The 22,558-nt window shown below is 33.5% G+C and overlaps 1 protein-coding gene across 7 annotated transcripts in view; it reads right to left on the bottom strand.

Moving 5' to 3' along the window:
* The window catches only part of Znf148 (zinc finger protein 148), a 145,040-nt gene that overhangs the window by 97,755 nt on the left and 24,727 nt on the right, over window positions 1-22,558 (bottom strand). For 2 of the 7 annotated variants that reach the window (XM_076867538.1, XM_076867540.1), the window contains exons 2-3: window positions 3,882-3,963; window positions 341-416 (exon numbers count right to left, since the gene is read on the bottom strand). The exons of 2 other annotated variants lie outside the window; for them this stretch is intronic. The gene's annotated coding sequence lies outside the window, so the exon portion shown is untranslated. The remainder of the gene's footprint in view (window positions 1-340; window positions 417-3,881; window positions 3,964-22,558) is intronic. 3 more of the 7 variants (XM_076867539.1, XM_076867542.1, XM_076867541.1) reach the window with 2 other exon arrangements.

The following is a 22,558-nucleotide window of genomic DNA, read 5'->3' as shown; positions in this document are numbered from 1 at the left end:
CTCAAATACAAAAGAAGCAATGAAGAACACCAGAAATGGCAAACACGTGGGCTAATCTAAAAAACCAAAAACTTACCTCTTTTAAAGATCTAAGGAGGTATAAAGCAATGATTGTAACAGTGAACTGCTGAATTTACAACACATAGATATATAACAGTGGCAAAATAGAAAAGAAAAATCACCTATAATGGACAAAGTTCCTATATTTTAATGATATTAAGCAGACTGATAAATGTGTAATGTAATGCCAATGGTAACCACAGGGGGAAAAAAACCTTTTTAAATGTATAGTAAAAAGTCAATGGGGGCTAGGGTTGTGGCTCAGCAGCAGAGCACTCACCTCGAACGCGCGAGGCCCTGGGTTCGGTCCTTATAGAAATAAATAAATAAAATGAAGGTATTGCGTCCAATTACAACTAAAAAATAAATATTAAAAAAAAGTCAATGAAGTTATTCAAATGGCACACTAAAAAGTATGTAACACAAAAGGCAGTAGACATAGGAACAAAGCACAGTAAATATATATAAAAGAACAGTAAAATGAAAAATGTAATTCCAATGAAATCCATAAGTAACAAGTGAATGATCTAAAAAATCCCATGTAAGATCAGAGACTATCAGATTACAGAAAAAAAGGAAAAAAAAAATCCAATTATAATGCTGTCAACAAGCAACACTTTTTTACACTGAAATTTAAAAAGATTCAGAATCAGGGCTGGGGTTGTGGCTCAGCTATAGAGCGCTCACCTCGCATATAGGAGACCCTGGGATCGATCTGCAGCACCACATAAAAATAAATAAGTGAAATAAAAATATTATGTCCAAGTACAACTAAAAAAAAAAGTATTTAAAAAAAAAATTCAGAATCCGTAACAATATGTTAGCTGGAATGGTAATACCAGATAAAAAGACTTTAGGAGGGCTACTGATGAGGCTCAGTGGTAGGGTGCTTGCCTAGCACACATAGGTTCAATCACCAGCACTGCAAAATAAAAAACAGACTTAAAGAAAAAGAGTCAGTAAATCAAGAAGAAACAGGGCCGGAGATATGGCTCAGTGGCAGAGTGCTTCCTTGGCATGCGTGAGGCCCTGGGTTCGATCCCCAGTACCAACACCAAAAAAAAAAAAAGAAGAAGAAGAAGAAAGAAAAAGATGTAATAATTATATATGTACCAAGAAGCAGAGCCCAAAAATAATTAAAAAACATAAAATAAGCAAAGATACAGAACTACCTACTTGGCATATAAAGAAAACTCTACCAATAGTAGAATATACATTATTCCCAATACACATGGAACATTCTTCAGCACAGTCCATACACGAAGGCAGAAGACAAGTCTCAATAAATTTAAATGTTGTTCATTATAAATGAATGATTTATAATTATAAATTCAGATTATATAAATTCTAATTTTATAAAAGAAATATATACTTTAAATTATAAATTATTTATAAATTTATAATAATTATAAATCAAATGTAAAATTTTATATAAAATTTGTGGTTATAAAACAAATTTAAAATTAATATCCTGATATTAATTTTAAAATTAAAAGCCATACAGCGCTAGGGATATAGCTCAGTTGGAAGAGTGCTTGCCTCGAATTCACAAGGCTCTGGGTTCAATATCCAGAACAAAAAAAAAAAAAAAATTAAAAGCCATACAAAGCATGTTCTCCAATCGTAACAGAATTAAAATAAAAAAATTTCTATTACTTTTTAAATTGTTCTATTATGACTTATTTAAAATCTGCCTCTATAGATTGTAGAGACTCAGCTCCACTTTATTTCAGATGGTTAACCATTTATCCTCACTCCATTTAATGAGTGATTCATGTCTTCTACATTTTTGAAACACTGCATTATTCAATTTTGTACGTATTTGCAAGGCCTATTTCTGTAAATTTATTGTTCAATTTTTTTTCAAGTACCATTGTTGACTAAATCTAAAACTGCCAGTATTAAGACACACAAGCATTTTATGTATCACTAAGAGAAAAAAAAAAGAATGCCACATTATGACATGTGAGGGATCTGTGTCATTCAAAGATGCTATAATGTGGAAGGAAAAATGAGTCCTATACTAAAGTATGAAAACCTTCAACACCTAACACAGAGCCCTACTCTACCCTACCCCAACCATCAAGATGAAGAACACCGTATTGTATCAGAACTTCTGTAGGGTGAAAACAAAACAAAAATCAAAAGATAAGCAAAAATATTTGCCTAACAAATGACACAGACATTATTTCCCTAAATACACATATATACAGAAACCCATAAATAAACAAATGGCCAGTAACAATGAGGGAAAAAAGCAAAAATTGACATATGAAAAAATGTCTGACACTAGCTGGTGTTATCAAAGAGATTAATGGATTCCCACTGTATTGAAAGTAATGATATTGGGCATTCATTCTTTTATGGTTAGGCAAACTGTCTAGCAAATTCTCAAATGTAGAAACTCTGTAGCTCAACTATTTTTTCCTTAGGAATTTAAACTACACATACATTTTAAAATACCTACAAAGGTAAACCCACCTTCGTATATTCATTTCATGACCATTTATATTAGCAGAAAAAACCTAACAACCTAAATATCCATAAACAGGTGGTTAGTTAAAATAATTATGATATATCCAAATACTAGAATACCACACAGAATGAAATGAGAAGGAATGATATGCAAAGATACAGAAGACTTTTGCCTAATCCCACAAAAAATACATGTTGCTGAAAGTATGCACAATATTTATCTAAAGAAAATGCAAATACAAGATACAAAAATAAAGGCTTGTGTATGTACAGAAAATGTTTGAAAGAATATACAATGCTGATAATGAATAATAATGAATGAGAAAATGGAAGAACCTTTTTTTATGACATGATATTCTCTACTGCTTAAGTGTGCATTCATCTTATAATAAACCTGGGTAAAGGAATGAAAAGTGACAAACATGACAATTATCAAAAGATATGAAAAAGAGAAGGAAATCCTAAAATATGGCCAGTAAACTACTAAAATTTTCAATCCTCAAGTATTAAAAGAATTCTCAAAACACATTTTCAAATTCATAAACACTTTTTAGAATTTTTATGATCATTAATAAATGACATGAGAATGTATCTCTGAAAGATATGTTAATATCTTGAAAACAGTTAAATATTTAATTTTCCTTAATGTTGTTTGAAAGATAAAAGCACAAATTTACTATATGTACCAACACAGGCCAACAAGAAAGGAAAGGGTATCTGTCTGCCTGTTTTTTAAAAAAAAACAAAAGCATATAATATATAATTAACTGGAAAAAAAAAAAAAAAAACATGACTTCATCTTACAAAACCAGTAACATGGGTATGGAGTTGTGGCTCACTGGTAGAGAGCTTGCCTAGAATGTGTGAGGCACTGGGTTTGATCCTCAGTACCACATATAAATAAATAAAAAATAAAGATCCATCAACAACTAAAAAATATTTTTAAAAAAATAATAATAACAGTAACAGGCTGGGGTTGTGGCTCAGCGGTGGAGCACTCACCTAGCACATGCAAGGCCCTGGGTTCAATCCTCAGCACCACATAAAAATAAATAAATAAAAACAAAGGTATCGTGTCCAACTACAACTAAAAATATATATATATTTTTTAAAAAAAATAGTAACAATTATTTTCAGCATACAGATATTCACATGTACAAATAATGATACTGTGTGATTCGTACCTAACATTTGTGTTACATATAAACAAGTATAAAAGGAAAAGGGATTCTCCAGTAAAAGCAAAGCACTGCCCAACAGTTTTGAGCATGAGTATTCATGTCCAAGGCCATGAGTATCTGAACATAAACTAAAAACTAAAGATTGAGTAAAACAATGCTGATTACCTCTATAAAACATGCCAGGCAAATGCCCATCCCGCCAGATCACTTGACTGAATTTCCAAGCTGCTGATTGCTCCCCTCTATCCTATAAAAGTACAAAAATACAAGTTATCCCCCAAATAATCAGAATTGGAAATAGTCTTAAAATTAGGACAAAATGTTATAGCTAAATGTGAAAAATCTAACATAATCCATAGTAGATACTGTTGGATTAAACATAATTAGCAGCAACTAATACTGCTTGGCTCATCAGTGCTGAATAACTACCATAAAGAAATGACTCAAACAAAATTGGACTTTTTCAAACATAATTTCTAGTTAAGCAGTAAGATTTCTTTAAAGTTGGGATGATAACTGAATCATCTTAAAACAGAAAAAGCAGAAATGTGTTTCATTAAAAGCATTGCTGATACTCTCCATTATTCAAATACTATTACTTTATTGATACAATCAGACAGTAACATTTCTCTCAGTTCTTTATTAAGAATGTAGTTTCATAAGTAACACAATTAATAAGCATTGAAAATTTTAAGGCAAAAGGTATTCATAATGCTATGTTGATCTGATGTTTTTTAAATGGCAATGGTGTCATCAACCTTTTGTGGAGACTAACGGAGAAAATTAATACTCTTTGATGGTACTGCATTGATACCAGACCACAAAGTTTTCCTCACATAACTGGGGTATTTTTCCCAGCTATATAAAATAAAGGTAATGAAAATTGAAAGCAAAATTATCAGAAACAAAGAATAGGACAGATGAAACATTTTATCAGAAACAATAAAGCATTTTATGTAACAGCTCTAACACAATTTTAGGGATCAAAAATATATCTTCCAAATTAAATAATATAAAATAAAAGCCATAAATGTAAAAGCAAAACAAGAAAAATTTAAAATCTCTAGAAAATAATCTATTAACTCAAAGTTATGTTTATATAATTTTTAATTAAGGGACTACCAGTCTTTCTGTAACTTAGCATTTCTACTTGTTAGCCAGACAGAAGTTTAGTTGTTAAACTACTTACCAAAAAAAAGACTATTTTAAAATAAGCTAAGCTCTTAATTGACTTCCTCAAAGTTTTGTAGCATACAAAAAAAAAAAAAAAAAAAACACATACCATTAATCTCAATTATATTTGTTTCTTTATTAAGACAGGATCATCACACTATGTTAAAGGGCTAAACTAGAACTCCTATACTCAAGCAATCCTCATGCTTCAGCCTCATAAACAACTGGAGCTACACGTACATAACACTATGACTAGTTCAAATTTATTTGTAAGACTCCTAAAGCACAAAAAGTAAAATCAAGAATCAATAAATGGTATAGAGTCAAACTAAAAAGCTGTTTCTCAGCAAAGGCAACAATAACATCATGAGAGAACCTACAGAACGGGAGAACATCTTTACCACACACACTTCAGAGCACTAATCGTCCAGGATATATAAAGAACTCAAAAAACTTACACCAAAAAACAAATAACCCAATCAATAAATGGGCTAAGGAACTGAACAGACACTTCACAGAAGAAATAATCCGATCAACAAACATATGGGAAAAGGTCCATCATCTCTCGCAATTAGAGAAATGCAAATCAAAACTACTCTTAAGATTTCACCTCACTCCAGTCAAAATGGCAATTATCAAGAACATAAGCAATAATAAGGGCTGCCAAGGATGTGATGTGCGGGAAAAGGCACTCTCATACATTGCTGGTAGGACTGCAAGTTGGTGTAACCACTATGGAAAGCAGTGTAGAGATACTTCAGAAAACTTGGAATGGATCCACCCCTATGACACAGCTTTCCCACTCCTCAGTTTATACCCAAAGGACTTAAAATCAGCATACTACAGTGACACAGCCACATCAATGTTTATAGAAGCTCAATTCACAACAGCTAAACTATGGAATCAACCTAGATGCCCTTCAACAGATGAATAGATAATGTGGTACATATATACAATGGAATATGGCTCAGCCTTAAAGAAGAATGAAAACTATCGCATTTGCAGGTAAATGGATGGAACTAGAGAATATCATGCTAAGAGAAATAAGTCAATCCCAAAACCCAAAAGCCGAATGTTTTCTCTGATGGAGTGGTTGCTGATCCATGTTTGGGGGGTGGGGGAGATAGAAATGAAAAGGAACTTTGGTTTGTGTAGAGGAAAGTGAGGGAAGGGGTGGGGCTATGGGGATGGGAAGGACGGCAGAATAAGACAGACATTATTACCCTATGTATATGTATGATAACACTACTGGAGTGACTCTGCACCATGTATAGCCAGAGAATGACAAGTTGTGCTCCATTTGTGTACATTATGTCAAAATGCATTCTACTGTTAAAGAAAGAAGGGAAGGGAGGGAGGGAGGGAAAAACAAAAAATTATTTGTAAATAGCATATCCCTAGCCTGACACGTGGTGCACATCTATAATCCCAGCAACTCTTAAGGCTGAGGCAGGAAGGTCACATATTCAAAGCCAGCCTCAGAAATAGTGAGGCCCTAAGCAACTTTGTGAGATCCTGTCTAAAAATGAAAAATAAACATAAAAAGGGGTGGGGATGTAACTCAGTGGTTAAGTGCTCCAGGGTTCAATCCCCAGTACCCAAAAAAAAAAAAAAAAAAAAACTTTTATAGCAATAGATCCAAAATAATAACAAAAAACCATGAATCTCAAACTATATTAAAAGTAGGTAAAAATAAACTATCTGCACTACACTGCTATTCACTATTAGAATATATATTCTCTATGTTTCATATTTGTTACTATATTCAATTTTTATAATTGCTGAGTTTAACAGAAAAAGCAATGCAAAATCTACACATAGGAAATAAAACTTCATCAATTAAAACATTTTAATTGTATGAGTTTTTCTTTCCTAAATTGATTTGGTATACCCCATTCTCCAATCAAAACAATATTTCATATATCATCATATAATATGGTAACATCTATAGAATTAACAAATAAATTTGAAATGTTAATATGATCCTCATTTTCACAAAAATATAAACTCATCTTCTTGCATTCCTTCTTATTGAAAGCACTAAATTAAGACTGCCAAACAAAGAATATAACTAAATCCTTTAAAAGAGAAGGAAAAAATAAAATAGTGAAGCAAGAAGTGAAAGAAAATGTCACATACACAAAATAATTTAAGCTTAAAATCTGCATTTATAAACATTTTTTTAATATCTTTCTCATGACAACCTTTCTTCTACCATGGAAACCCACAATTTCCCCGTAAGTCATCTACCACATAAGTATTATTCATTTAGTATCAACTACCAATTTCTCCTTTGAATCTCTATTCTGCTTTCTCCTCTCCCATTCCTCTCCACCATGATTGAGAAGAGAATCTACTAAGCTGGAAACTAAAACCCTAAGGTATCAAAGGTATGAAGCTACTTGGACAACCACCCAATAGTCCCCATAGTCAAGAATTTCCCCTTTCCTTGCCTGCTCTCCCACTTTAAATTAGTGAATATTGCTTCTTTACAATTCTTCTAATATTTCACTAGCTAAATGCTACCTGCATATAATCATTTGTGCAAATATAAAGACTAAAAATATACTTATCATGTTTACTCTATCAGGATAGTATTTTTTTAATCTCTCAATGACACCCTTTTATACAATAATGCAAATACAAACTTTTCTTTTTACATGGTAATTCTCTACCAAAACCAAGTTCAAACTATGGCCAGACAGAAAATAAATGAAATATTTTATAGGGACCACTTACTACATTCTTTAGATTAGTTTTTTGTTCTGTTTTATTTCTGTTTTGTTGTTGTTGTTGTTGTTGTTCTGTTCTATTTCTGTGGGAACCCAGGGCTTCCCACATGCTACACAAGTGCTGTACCACTAAGCTATATCCCAGCCCCAAAATTTGTGATGGACTGGAACATACTTGCAATATACTCACTAGACGGTGGTCTGATTTATTAATTGGGCTAACATTTTTATCATTAATTCAGTTAACATTTTGATCACCTAATTTATATCTACAATACCTTAAGATTTCTCACACATGTATAAATGCTGCAGTATCCATCCAAAGTTCACAATTTAGCAAGGATGGTCAGTACACCTAATAGTTAATTGTTTATAATAATGTACTAAGTGCAACAATTGAAGCTTACATAATTTGTCATAGAAAAGACAAAGCAGAAAACTACTATCCCTTTGCTACCTTTTCAAAAGAAACTGACCTTTTAACGTTGACTCCACACATAAGAAAGCAAAGAGGATGTACTCTAGATTTTGTTGAGTAGTGTTACAGAACTTTGCTGGTATTAACTAACTTAATCCAAACATCAAACCTATGAAAATGGCAGAGGTTGAGCAATCTCTAATTTAAAAATCCAAAATCCAAAACTTTTTGAGCACCAATATTGTGCCCACAAGGTCGAAAATTACACATCATGACATTTGATTTCATGCACAAACTTATATAAAATATTGCACAAAATTGCCTTTAGGCTATGTAGATAAGGTATATACGAAACATAAATGAATGTCATTTTCAGACTTCAGTCTCATCCCCAAGATACCTCATTATGCATATGTAAATATTCTGCAATTTAAAAAATCCAAAACACTTCTGGTCCAAGCATTTCAGATAAGGGATACTCAACCTGTATTATTATTATTATTATTTATATTTTACAGGTAAGAACACCAAAGAGTTATATAATTTATCAAAGATACACAAGTAGTAAGTGGTAGAGCCTAAGTCTTTATAATGGTCTACAAGGCCCTACGTGCACTGTTGTGCTAGTCCCACCCCATCACTATCTCATCTTTACTTTCAGACCTCGTCTTCTAGAGTCTTCCCCTTAATCCCCAGCCACAGTGACCTATTTTTGCTAGAATGTTCCAATAGGCCTTAAAGTCTACTGCACTGGTTGTTCCTCTGTCTTGAACACTATTTCCCCACAGATCCTCATAACCAAATCCCTACTCCTTCAATGAATTTTTCTGTTTTATTCGTTGATATATCTTAAGTGCCTAAAACAGTGCTTTGCACATAGTACAGATCTCTTAAGGAATTAAATAAAGCTGGAATTGTTTGAGAAATTTAATCACAACACATTTTCTCTTAATTATGAAATCAGTGATAACAAAACCAAGGCGTGTAGAAAAGACACACAAGGTCACGTGAATCTGGCAAAACCTCCTCTTAAAATCTAGTGGGGTTTTGACAACATTGCCCATGAAAATTTCCCTTCAAAGGCTTAAAGGTCTTAACATTAAAGAGATCCAACCTTCTGATGAGTCCAATATAAAATCTATAAAACACTGTAATAAATGCACACAATCATTCTTACCAATGAAATAGTTTAGTCCTACCTAACTTAATTTCCAGTGTCCATTTTAAAAGAATGCTAATAACAAATTTCAGAAGTTTTCTTTGGATAAGCCTCAAAATACTGCCTGCACTTTACAACAGACAGTAAGTTTACGTTTTCTCAAATATTTCACATGCTTCGAGTTTAATTCTAGGAAAATTAGACAACTTCTTATGATAAACTATTATCAAAGTATATCTTTTTATCTGTCTTCCTTGTCTAGAAAAGATTGCAAAAGATAAGGTCTTATGAATTCACATAGCAAGATCCAAACAAAAGATGCTAGTAGAAGAAATTCCCACAAAAAATTCAACATTAAGAAATGAAATAAAAAATTAATGTAATTAAAAGTCAGCTAATATACTTCTTATATCATATTCAAATTATATATTTGAATATGCTTAATCCATGCTGCTAGCATGTTGGAACCAATTTGTAACAGTAGTTGAGCAGACAGTTAAATTCCAGGAATTAGTAAGCCAGCTATTATCAAAAATTGCATTTTACTATAAAATTAATATAAAAGAAGGATCTAATCAAAACTCAACTGTTAGCATACACCTGTAATACCAACTACCTAGGAGGCAGAGGCAAGAGGATCACAATTTGGAGGCCAGCCTGTGCAACTTGGTAAGAAACTATCTCTAAATGGAATAAAAAGGGCTGGGATGTAGCTCAGTGGCAGAGCTCTGGTTCAATCCACAGTACTGAAACACACAAACATACAAACACACACAACCCTCAACTGTTTTGTAATTATTTCACTGTATCATATTCCTCAATGTTACTCCCAAATATGACAATTCCAGAAGAGCCATTCACTGAAAAAGAAGACAATTCTTGATTAATTAAAGCTGTCTTTCTAAAAGATTCATTAAAATGTGATTATAAATTTTTTCATTATGCTCCTATAAACTCTGCCAAATAAAAAGGTTGTCCTATAAATGAAATCAAAGCAACAAAAGAATAATTTACTGCACACATGGTATAAGAATCTGAAACCAAGTCAGGCACAGGCGGAGTGCACCTGTAGTCCCATTTACTCGGTAGGCTGAGGCAGGAGGATCACTTGAGGCCAACCTGGACAACATAGTGAGATCCCTGCCTCAAAAATAAATACATACAAAAAATAAATAAATGCATAGAATCTGAAAGCAAAATACTTAAAAGTCCTTTAGCATCTTCTAACTAGATCACATTTATACATTAAACATTGATCAAGTTATATTTTTTAACGTTAACTTCTATGACTTAAAGATGCTTTAAACGATATCTAAAAAAATAAAAAGCAAAAGCTTATTGCATGCAAGAGACTTCTAGGAAAACAGTCAGAAGCACTATAGAGTGACAAAGGATATAATCAGACATGCTCATTCTTTCTTTGTTTGGACACTACAGATTGAACCAGGACCTGGAGCATGTTAAGACACTAGTATTACCCACTGAGCTACATCCCTAGCTATGTGTCCTTTTAATTTACACCAAATGCTCTGAAAATTAAAGTTATTAAGACTCTAAGGAATAGAGTCCCTCTTTAATAGATTTTGAGCTAAAAATAATACCTGAATAATGGTATACTTTTCATGACCAGATCCTTTCAGAGGAAGAATGAATTCAAACCAATCACCCCAGAAATTACTCAACCCATTCTTCCTCCATTTTGGCGAGGTGAGGGTGGGATCTAAACCCCGAGGCCCTTTAACCACTGAACCACTCCCCTTCCCCCCACCTTTGCTTTTTAGACAGAATCTCACTAAGTTGCCCAGGCTGACCTCAAACTTGTGATTACCCCTATATCAGCCTCCCAATTTACTGGGATCACAGGTGTGCACAACCATGTCCATTATTCTCCATTTCTACTCTCACCAAAAATCAAGCTCAGTATAGCTCAGTGAGTAAAACCACTACCTTAACATGCTTCACTATATTGTCCAGGTAAGCCTTTAACTCCTAAGCTCAAGTGATCCTCTTACCTCAGGCTACCAAGTAACTGGGACTGCACAACACCTGTGCCTGACTTGGTTTCAAAATATTAAAAACTTATCAATTAATATAGTCGTTGCAGTTAGTTGAGAGAGTAAATGCTTAACGGGATAATCAAGCACTTAAAAGACAGTTGACCAAAGTAAGTAAAATAAAGCCAAAAACAAAATTTTCACCTCACTCTGACCTCTTCAAATCAACTAACCAGTAAACATCTGTCAAACAAATAAACAAAAACACCTATCACTCATATTAGCAATAACAATAGTAAACTTTTTTATAAACACAGACTATGAAGTTCTACAAGTATAGAAACCTTAATTCTAAATCACCTGTTGTTTGGGGAGGGGATCCTAAAAACTAACCCTATGGCAGTGAGAACACTACATTATCAAACTATGTAATCCTCCCCCCAAATTTATTAGTTAAAGTCAATTTTTAAAACAAGTAAGACACCAAACTCAAGAAAAAGCTGTTTTATTTTTACACAAAATTTTAATGAATAAACAGTAATTTTGCAGATAAAACATTTTTTAACATGATGATCAAGGTCACACAAATATTCAAATGATCTTCTCAAAGAAGATACAAATATATTCTGATAAAGCACTTCACAGTTTACAAAGTGCCTTCACATGGGTATTTTATTTGATCCCTACAACTACCTGGGTGGTTTTATTGTTTGATTCATTCTATGGATGATGAAGCCGAGAGTCAAGAAGTTAAATATCCAAGGTTACACACCATGTAAATGGCAAGGCAAAGACTTCAACCAGATCCTCTGCTTCTTGATAAATGTCTAACTTAATACTATAGTAAAGGTCATTCCCAAGTTAAAAATCTGTTTATAATGTTATTCTTACCAATGTTCTGGAAGTCAGAAATAAAATAAAATGTCGATTCTTTATGAACCAAAAAATGTTAAAACTACTATTGAGGATGAGAGTGATCACACTGAAGCTCCCCATCTACCAACATGTGGCTCTCCCAGCCCACTTCCATCTAGAGACAACAGTCAGGATCTGGAAGACCATCACCAAGGTTCCTGTAGGCCTGGTTACACCAGAGGTATTCCTGCTAGCCTACTTCTCTTGATTTCTATTTCACTCTTCCTATGACCTCTCTATTCTCACCTCCTACCTCATAAACCCCACATCCTACACCCCACCCCACCCCTCCTTGTCCATCATTAGAAATAGTAGATCCTTATGCAAACCTACTATTTATTGTAGATACTAATCAAATACATCATTTCTGTTTACTGAAACAAAACTGTAATTGTCTAAATAGGAGTTAGTTTAAGGCTGTATATTGTTTGCACTGGGCGCTGTAAATATTGATCTCCCCGTGAAAGGCAAGGTATTGTATTGATAACTGCAGGGATACTACAAGATTATAGGGTAGAAATTATAATACCTCAGATCTGCACTGCTAGAGAGGAAGACACATGCACAACATGAAAAAACAAAGGAAAAACAAACCAAGATGCCACAATAATAGAATCCATTGACAGAACAGCAGATGAAATGTCAGAGAAGTTTAAAAGGTACATAATTAAAATGATCTGCAAGCACAGAATGATAGAAGAGAGCAAATCCAAGCAACAATTGATCACTCCAACAAAGAGATAAGAACAAATACAAGTAACAAAGATTACTTCAAGAAAGAGAGAGAGATTCGGAAGAGAAAAAAAAACAAAACAGAAATCCTTGAAATAAAGGAAATAATAAACCAAAGAAAATATTCAATAGAAAGCATCACTAACAGACTAGATCTCTTGGAAAACAGAACCTCAGGCAATAAAGACAAAATATATAATCTTGAAAACAAAGTTTACCACACAGTGAAGATATTGAAAAACCATGAACAGAACCTCTAAGAATTATGGGACAACATGAAACAACCAAATCTAAGAATTATGGGGGAAGAGAAAGGCACAGAGATATAAACCAAAGGAATGCATAATCTCTTCAATGAGATAATATCAGAAAATTTCCAAAGATGAATAATGAATTGGAAAATCAAATACAAGAGGTTTACAGGATATCAAATGTACAAAATTACAACAGATCCACACCAAGGAACATTATAATGAAAATGCCTGGCATACAGAATAATAATAGAATTTTAAAAGTCACAAGAGAAAAGTTTCAGATTACATACATAAGAAAACCAATTTGGATCTCAGCAAATTTCTCAACCAAGACCCTCAAAGAGAGGAGATCTTGGAACAATATATACCAAGCTCTGAAAGAAAATGAATGCCAACCACGAATCCAGATTTGATGATGAAATAAAACCTTTCATAAACAAAAGTTAAAAGAATTTACAATGAGAAAGCCTGCACTACAGAACGTTCCTTGCAAAATATTACTTGAGGAGAAAATGAAAGACAATGAAAATCAGAAAAGAGAGAAACTACACGAAAGGAAAAGCCAATCAAAGGAGAAACCAAGTCAAGATAAAAACTAAAATGACTGGGAATACAAATCATATTTAAATAATAACCCTGTATATTAATAGCCTAAACTCATCAATTAAAAGACATGGACTAATAGACTGGATTTTTTTTTTTAAAGGACCCTACAACACCCTACTTCTAAGAGACTTATCTCGTAGGAAAAGATATCCACAGACTGAAAAGTAAAAGGATGGAAAAAAAAAACATATCACTCACATGGACCACATAAACAAGCAGGGATTTCTATCCTCATATCAGATAAAGTGGACTTCAAATCAAAGTTAGTCAGAAGGGATAAAGAAGGTCATTCCATACAGCTTAAGGGAATCATACATCAACAAGGCATAACAATCGTAAATATCTATGCCCTAAACAATGGGTATCAAACATAAAAATATCCCACGTGTATCAAACAAACCCTATTCAATTTCAAGAATCAAACATAAAAATATCCACGTGTATCAAACAAACCCTATTCAATTTCAAGAATCAAACAGACCACAACACAATAATACTGGGTGACTTTAACACATCTCTCTTACCAGATCTTCCAAACAAAAACTAAACAAAGAGGTCTGGGGCTGTAGCTCAGTGGCAGAGCACTTTGCCTACCATGTGTGAGGCACTGGGTTCAATTCTCAGCACCACATAAAAAAAAAATAAAATAAAGGCATGCTGTCCATAAACAACTATAAAAAACTTTCTTAAAAACTAAACAAACTACAGAAGTCTATAATAAATAATTTAGACTTAATAGACATACTAGAATATTTTATCCATCAACAAGAAAATACACTTTTTTCTCAGCAACACATGGATCCTTCTCTAAAATAGACCATAAATTATGCCACAAAGCAAGTTTTAGCAAACACAAAAAATAGAGATACTACCCTTGCATTCTATCAAACCATATGGAATGAAATTAGAAATCAATGACAAAATAAAAAATAGAAGCTACTCCAATACCTGGAGACTAAACAATATGCTATTGAATAACTGGATAACAGAAGACATCAGGAAGGAGATTAAAAAAATGCTTAGACGTAATGAGACCTCCAATACAATATATCAAAATCTCTGAAGGCAGTGCTAAGAGGAAAGTTCGTTGTTACATTGAGCTCATTCATTAAAAGAATAAAAAGTCAATAAATAAACGATCTGACATTACATCTCAAAGTCCTAGATTAAAAAAAAAATCAAAAGTGGTAGAAGACAGGAAATAATTACAATCAGGACTGAATTCAATGAAATTAAAACAAAAGAAACAACTGAAAAAATTAACAAAAAGCTGGTTCTTTGAAAAAATAAAATTGATAAAGCCTTAGCCACCCTAATGAAAAAAAAGAGAGAAAACTCAAATTACTAAAATTCATGATGAAAAAGGAAATACCACAAGAGAGACAACTGAAATACAGAAGATAATTGGAAACTATTTTAAAAACTTATACTCCAGCAAAATAGAAAAGCCCAAAGACACCAACAAATTTCAAGAGGCATATGATCTGCCCAAACTGAATCAGAAGGACATATACAATTTAAACAGATCGATTTCAAGCAAGAAATAGAAAAAGCCATCAAAAGACTACCAACCAAGAAATTGAACCAGGCAGATCCACAGCTGAGTTTTACAAGACCTTCAGAGAAGAATTAATTCTAATACTTCTCAAATTATTCTATGAAACAGAAAAGGAGGAGACCCTTGCAAACTTGTTCTATGAAGCTAATATCACTCTAATACCAAAACCAGACAAAGATACATCATGGAAAGAAAATTTCAGACCAATATCCCTGATGAACATAGACACAAAAATTCCCAATAAAATTTTGACAAATAGCATACAAAAACATATTTAAAAGATAGTGAGCCATGATCAAGTGGGATTCATCCCATCGAAGCAAGGTTGGGTCAACATATGGAAATCAATAAATGTAATATATCACATCAATAGACTTAAAGAAAAGAATCATGATTATCTCAATAGATGCTGAGAGGGGCTGGGATTGTGGCTCAGTGGTAGAGTGCTAGCCTAGCATGTGCAAGGCCTAGGGTTCAATCCTCAGCACCACATAAAAATAAATAAAATAAAGGTATTATGTCCAATTACAACTAAAAAATAAATATTTTTTTAAAAATAGATGCTGAGAAAGCATTTGACAAAACATAGCACCTCTTCATGTTCAAAACACTAGGAAAACCAGGGATAGTAGAAACATATCTCAACACTGCAAAAGCTACCCATGTTAAGCCCAAGACCAGCATCATTCTAAATGGAGAAAACCTGAAAGCTTTCCCTCTAAAAATTGGAAAAAGACAGGGATACTCTGTTTTACCACTTCTATTCAACACAGACTTTCAAACTCGAGCTAGAACAATCAGAGAGACAAAAGAAATTAAAGAGATATACATAGGAAAAGAAACTATCAGTATTTGCTGATGACATGATTCCATATTTAGAAGATCCAAAAAATTCCACCAGAAAACTTCTAAAACTAATAAATGATTTCAGCAAAGTAGCAGGATACAAAATCAATACCCATAAATAAATGCATTTCTATACATAAGGAATGAATCCAATGCAAGAGAAATTAAGAAAACCACAGTATTCACAATAGCCTCAAAAAAAAAAAAAAATCTCAGGAAGCAATCTAACAAAAAAGGTGAAAAACCTCTACAATGAAAACTACAGAACACTGAAGAAAGAAAATGAAGAAGATCTTAGAAGATGAAAAGATCGCCCATGCTCTTGGATAGGCAGAATTAATAATAGTCAAAATGGCCATACTACCAAAACTGTTATACAGATTTAATACAATTTCTATTAAAATTCCATGACATTCTTCATAAAACTAGAAAAGCAATCATAAAATTCATTTGGAAAAACAAGAGACTCATAATAGCCAAAGCAATCCTCAGCAAGAACAGTGAAGCAGGAGGCATCACAATACCAGACCTTAAACTACACTACAGAGCAATAGTAACAAAAACGGCATGGTATTGGTACTAAAATAGACATGTAGACCAACAGTACAAAATAGAAGACACAGAGACAAACCCACATAAATACGATCATCTCATACTGGACAAAGGCACCAAAAATATACATTGAGAAAAGATAGTCTATTCATCAAGTGACGCTGGGAAAACTTGAAACCATATGTAGCAAAATGACATTAAACCTCTATATCTTACCCTGCACAAAATCAACTCAAAGCAGATCAAAGACTCAGTCACACACTAGAACAATGACCCTGCGCCTAATAGAAGAAAAAGTAGGACCAAATCTTCATCATGTTGGCTTAAGACCTGTCTTCCTGAACAAGACTCCTAAAGCGCAAGAAGTAAAATCAAGAATCAATAAACTAGGCCAAAGATAAAAGGTTTTGTTTTGTTTTGTTTTTTCCTTTTTTTGGTCTATGAAGTTGCTGTATATTTATTTGTTGTTTTTTTTTGGGGGGGGGGGGCTGTTTGATGTATGTGTGAAACAATGTTATCCAACAACAAACAGGAATTTTATTTTGCTGGGTTGTTCTAAAAAAAAAAAAATCATAAACTAAAAGGATTCAAACTAAAAAGTTGATTCTCAGCAAAGGCAACAATAACATCATGAGAGAACCTACAAAACGGGAGAACATCTTTACCACACACACTTCAGAGCACTAATCGTCCAGGATATATAAAGAACTCAAAAAACTTACACCAAAAAACAAATAACCCAATCAATAAATGGGCTAAGGAACTGAACAGACACTTCACAGAAGAAATAATCCGATCAACAAACATATGGGAAAAGGTCCATCATCTCTCGCAATTAGAGAAATGCAAATCAAAACTACTCTTAAGATTTCACCTCACTCCAGTCAAAATGGCAATTATCAAGAACATAAGCAATAATAAGGGCTGCCAAGGATGTGATGTGCGGGAAAAGGCACTCTCATACATTGCTGGCAGGACTGCAAGTTGGTGTAACCACTATGGAAAGCAGTGTAGAGATACTTCAGAAAACTTGGAATGGATCCACCCCTATGACACAGCTTTCCCACTCCTCAGTTTATACCCAAAGGACTTAAAATCAGCATACTACAGTGACACAGCCACATCAATGTTTATAGAAGCTCAATTCACAACAGCTAAACTATGGAATCAACCTAGATGCCCTTCAACAGATGAATAGATAATGTGGTACATATATACAATGGAATATGGCTCAGCCTTAAAGAAGAATGAAAACTATCGCATTTGCAGGTAAATGGATGGAACTAGAGAATATCATGCTAAGAGAAATAAGTCAATCCCAAAACCCAAAAGCCGAATGTTTTCTCTGATGAGTGGTTGCTGATCCATGTTTGGGGGGTGGGGGAGATAGGAAAGAATAAAGGAACTTTGGTTTGTGTAGAGGAAAGTGAGGGAAGGGGTGGGGCTGTGGGGATGGGAAGGACAGCAGAATGAGACAGACATTATTACCCTATGTATATGTATGATAACACTACTGGAGTGACTCTGCACCATGTATAGCCAGAGAATGACAAGTTATACTCCATTTGTGTACAATATGTCAAAATGCATTCTGTGGGACTGGGATTGTGGCTCAGTGGTAGAGCGCTTGCCTAATAAGTATGAGGCACTGGGTTCAATTCTCAGCACCACATAAAAATAAAGATATTATGTCCACCTACAACTAAAAAATATTTTTTAAAAAAATAAATAAAAAATAAATAAAATAAATAAATAGATAGATAGATAGATAGATAATACTATTGAAAGTCAGGCCTGTAATGGTGGCTCAGTAGTACAGCACTTGCCTAATGTGTAAGGCACTGGGCTCAATCCTCAGCACCACATATAAATAAATAAAAGTATTATGTTCATTTATGACTAAAAATAGACTTTAAAAATACTATTGAAAGTCAAAAGAAAATGAAATTATTAATTTTAATATATAATACAGTTAAATATGCTTATTTTAAATCTTATATGAGCCCCAAAATGTCATTTTCTATTTCCAGTTCATCTTTTCACAATTTTCATTCTATTCAATGCCAAAGTTAATCATCATTATCAACTCTTGTCTAGAAAATATGCCAGGAATTATGCTAGGCACCAATCACAAGATAGAAATGTGTCCACATATAAAAGAAATGGCACCGTCCTAACCTAATGAAATCATTTTTAATCTAATTAGGAAATTGAGAACTGTCATAAGAGTCAATCAGAGAAAACCTCAAGAAATAACTGAAAAGGAACCCAGTGATTTGTCCAAAATTCCAGTAAGTGTATTAAGTTTGAATAACTCATGACAAATATTTATTGGTGAGTTATGCCTTTTTTTAATGGTGAAGGATGATTTATCAAGTTAATCCATCACTTAGAAACACTAGTTTCTACTAATGTAAAATGAACATTTTCTTTTTTGGGGCCAATTCATTCTCATTTAGAAAATCAGGGAATATAGAAGCAGGACATTTCCTCTTTTTCAATCTATGAATTAGTAACATTGATTGCATGCTGTTAAGACTTTCAAACTTGTTTTGAAAATGCTTAATGGTATTAAAATACTTTTACATATTACTGAAATAAACATCATAAATAAAAGTAATCTCTTAAAAATATCTTTGAGTGCAGAATTCAAAACTGTTTATGAAATAGATGCATAGTAAAATATGTATCTATTTCTTAGCACCCTCTTGAACTGGAGATGACTGACCTCAAAAAACTTCCTAGTAGGCATCATCAAAAACTGTAGCTTATAATTGAAGCACACATTTACATAATGCTTAAAAGATCACAAAGCAAATATACAGTCATGCCCCACTTAATGACAGGGAAACATTCTGAGAAATACATTAGGTGATTTCATTTTTATGCAAACAATATACTTACACAAACTAAGATAGCTACAATGTTATTAAGTGATATAATCTTAGAGACCACTATCATCTATGTGGTCTCTCAGTGACTTGAGGCATTACTATACAGTAAGTGTATGACTGTACCGGTATTTTCAATGCTGAAACAACCCATTGCATGAAATTGATGAGGTTCACAAAAATTAATGAACTTGAAGTTGCAGCACAGATAAAATGGCCTAAAACTTACTGTTCTCTGACCCCCCCCTCACGAAGTACAGCTATAAACCAACCACAGAAATAAAACAAGGAATAACCAAAGAAAACCTCTGAAAGACATTAAAGCAGTAAACCAAACTGGGACCCCAGGACTGAAGAAACAAAAAAAAAAAACAGAAGGATATTGTATGTCCCTATACCCAACAGAAGGCAACCCAGACATGGCATTCCCTATTCACCAACCTAGCTCAGAAAGCAGACAAGAAAGTCACATTCCTTCCCCAAATCCAACAGGGATCTCTCTGACAACATCAGGTAAGGGAGATGAACTGGAAGCCCAGCAAAAACAGGCAACAGGAAGTACTCTCCTTCCCTACTTGGCTTGAGATGCCTATTTTCTGTCTACAGATACAGAAGCAAGTAGGCAAAACCAAGGGACTCAGTCATAGCAAGTGGCTTAATTTAAACCAAGACTCTTCTCCCTTAACCAAAGACACCGGGGAAGGAGAGAAGAGAAGTGGGGGATAAACAGTTGGGGATCCCACCAAAATACTCTTCTACCTGAACACAACCAGAAACCCAGCAGAGGAAACCTCCTCCTGTTCCTCAGGCAGCACTAGAAGGGAACATCTGGATCCCAACAAATCAGACAAATTGAGCAGACTACAAAGTCTAAAAAGTAAGTACACCACCACTGAAACCACAGACCTCAAAAGTGAGCCAAGACCTGGATGCTAAACCAAAGACAGTAACTGCCTGCTAAAGTTAAATAATAATAATAATTATTAATTTAAAAAATTAAATAGGACCCAGAGCTCCCTAACATAATAAACAAAAACACTAAAGAAAATTACAATGTAAGAAAAAACAACTAAGGGCAATATAGATGAATCAGATATGAATCAGGTATCAGCTGATACAGATTTTAAAGCAGTCATCATAAAAATGTTTCAGTGGTCAATTAAACATTCTTCTGAAACAAGTAAAAAAAAATGGAAAATCTCAGCCAAGAAAGAAAAGAAGCAATAGAAAATTATGGAATTAAAAATTACAATAACAGATTTTTAAAACTTGCTAGATGGGCTCAACATACACATAGAAATAACACAGAAGAGAACACACTGAACTTGAGAACAGAAAATTAAAATTCACTTAATCGAAACAACAGTGAAAACAGGAAAAAACAAAAAGTCTTAAACTGTCAGGCAATAACAAATAACAATCCATGTTATCAAAGTCCCAGAAAGAGAGCAGAGCTGATATGGTATTTGGAGAAATAATGGCTAAAATCTTTCCAAATTCAGCAAGTACTAACTTGCAAATCAAAAAGGTGAATAAATCCCAAAAAAGATAAACTTATAATCCACACAAAGAAATAGGCGTATAGCTCAGCAGCAGCATGTGTTGAGGTTCTGATTTTGAACCCCAGCATGGGGTGGAGGGAGGGAGGATCTACACTGACATAATTAAATGTTCAAAAACTAAAAACAAAGAAAAAACCTTGAAAGCAGCCAGAGAAAAATGATACTTTACCCATAATGGAACACCAATTCAAATGACAGCAAGATTTCTCAACTGAAACCAGAAAGGCCAAAAATAAAAGTGGTGCAGAATTTTTCACACAGTGGAGGTTGGCAGGGAGTGGTAATAACTGTCAACCAGGAATTCTATACCCAGTTAATGTACACATCAGGAATAAGGGTGAAACAAAAAAAATTCTCAAAAGATGAAAAACTAAAAAGAATATATTGCTAAAAGACTTACCCACAAAGATTGGCTGAAGAAATTTTTCTGAACAGAAAAGAAATAATTAAGGCAAAAACCTTAGAGTATCAGGAAGAAAGAAAAAAACAATAAAAAGAGTATGAATACAGGTATTAAAAAAGAGAGATTATCTTTTCAATTTCATTAGTTTTGTAAATATTTGATGATTCCAACAAAACTTATAACACCACCTGACACTAACAATTGTATTTAAAACTGAAGAAGGTAAAAGATAAAAAAAAATAAAATAAAAATTGAGGTTTTCACACTTCAGTTAAACTGGTAAAATACTGACACAAATGGACTGCGATAAGACATATGCATATTGTAACAACCAGAACAAGCACCAGGAACATCATTTCACAGAAAGCCTTTTTTTGAATTATAAATAAATCAAGATGAAATCCTAAGAAATATTCAATTAATCCACAGGAAGCCAACAAAGCAAATAGTAACAAACACTAGAGAAATAAACAAAAAAATAATATTAGTAAACAATAAAATGGCAAGTTTAAATGTTAACACATCAATAATTACCTTATGTGCAAATAGTCTTAATAAATCAATCACAAGATAGATTAAGAGGGTTTTTTTGTAGTTGTAGATAGACATTTTTTATTTGCTTATTTTTATGTGGTGCTAAGGATGGAACCCAGTGCCCCACGTGGGCTAAACAAGTGCCTTGCCACTGAACTACAGCCCCAGCCCCAGGTTTTTCTTTTCTTTTTTGCTTTGTTTGTTTTTGTGGTGCTGAGGATTGAACCCTGCACCTCCTACATGTGAGGCAAACACTCAACCAACAGGCGCTATATGCCCTGCCCACTATTTTTTTTCTTTTTTAATGGTCCAATTATATGTTGCTTCTGAGAAATTCAAGTTTGGCCACATAAGATGAATAAAAAAGACATAACATTAGTTTTTGTTTTATTTTTAGTTGTAGATGAACACAACACCTTTATTTTATTTATTTATTTATTTTTATGCAGTGCCTCTCACATGCTAGGCAAATGCTCTACCACTGAGCTATACGCCCAGCCCACAGTGTGTGCG

The sequence above is a fragment of the Callospermophilus lateralis genome, chromosome 10, assembly GCF_048772815.1.
Source record: "Callospermophilus lateralis isolate mCalLat2 chromosome 10, mCalLat2.hap1, whole genome shotgun sequence".
Classification (NCBI taxonomy): Eukaryota; Metazoa; Chordata; class Mammalia; order Rodentia; family Sciuridae; genus Callospermophilus; species Callospermophilus lateralis.
This window is presented reverse-complemented; position numbering and strand designations above follow the sequence as displayed.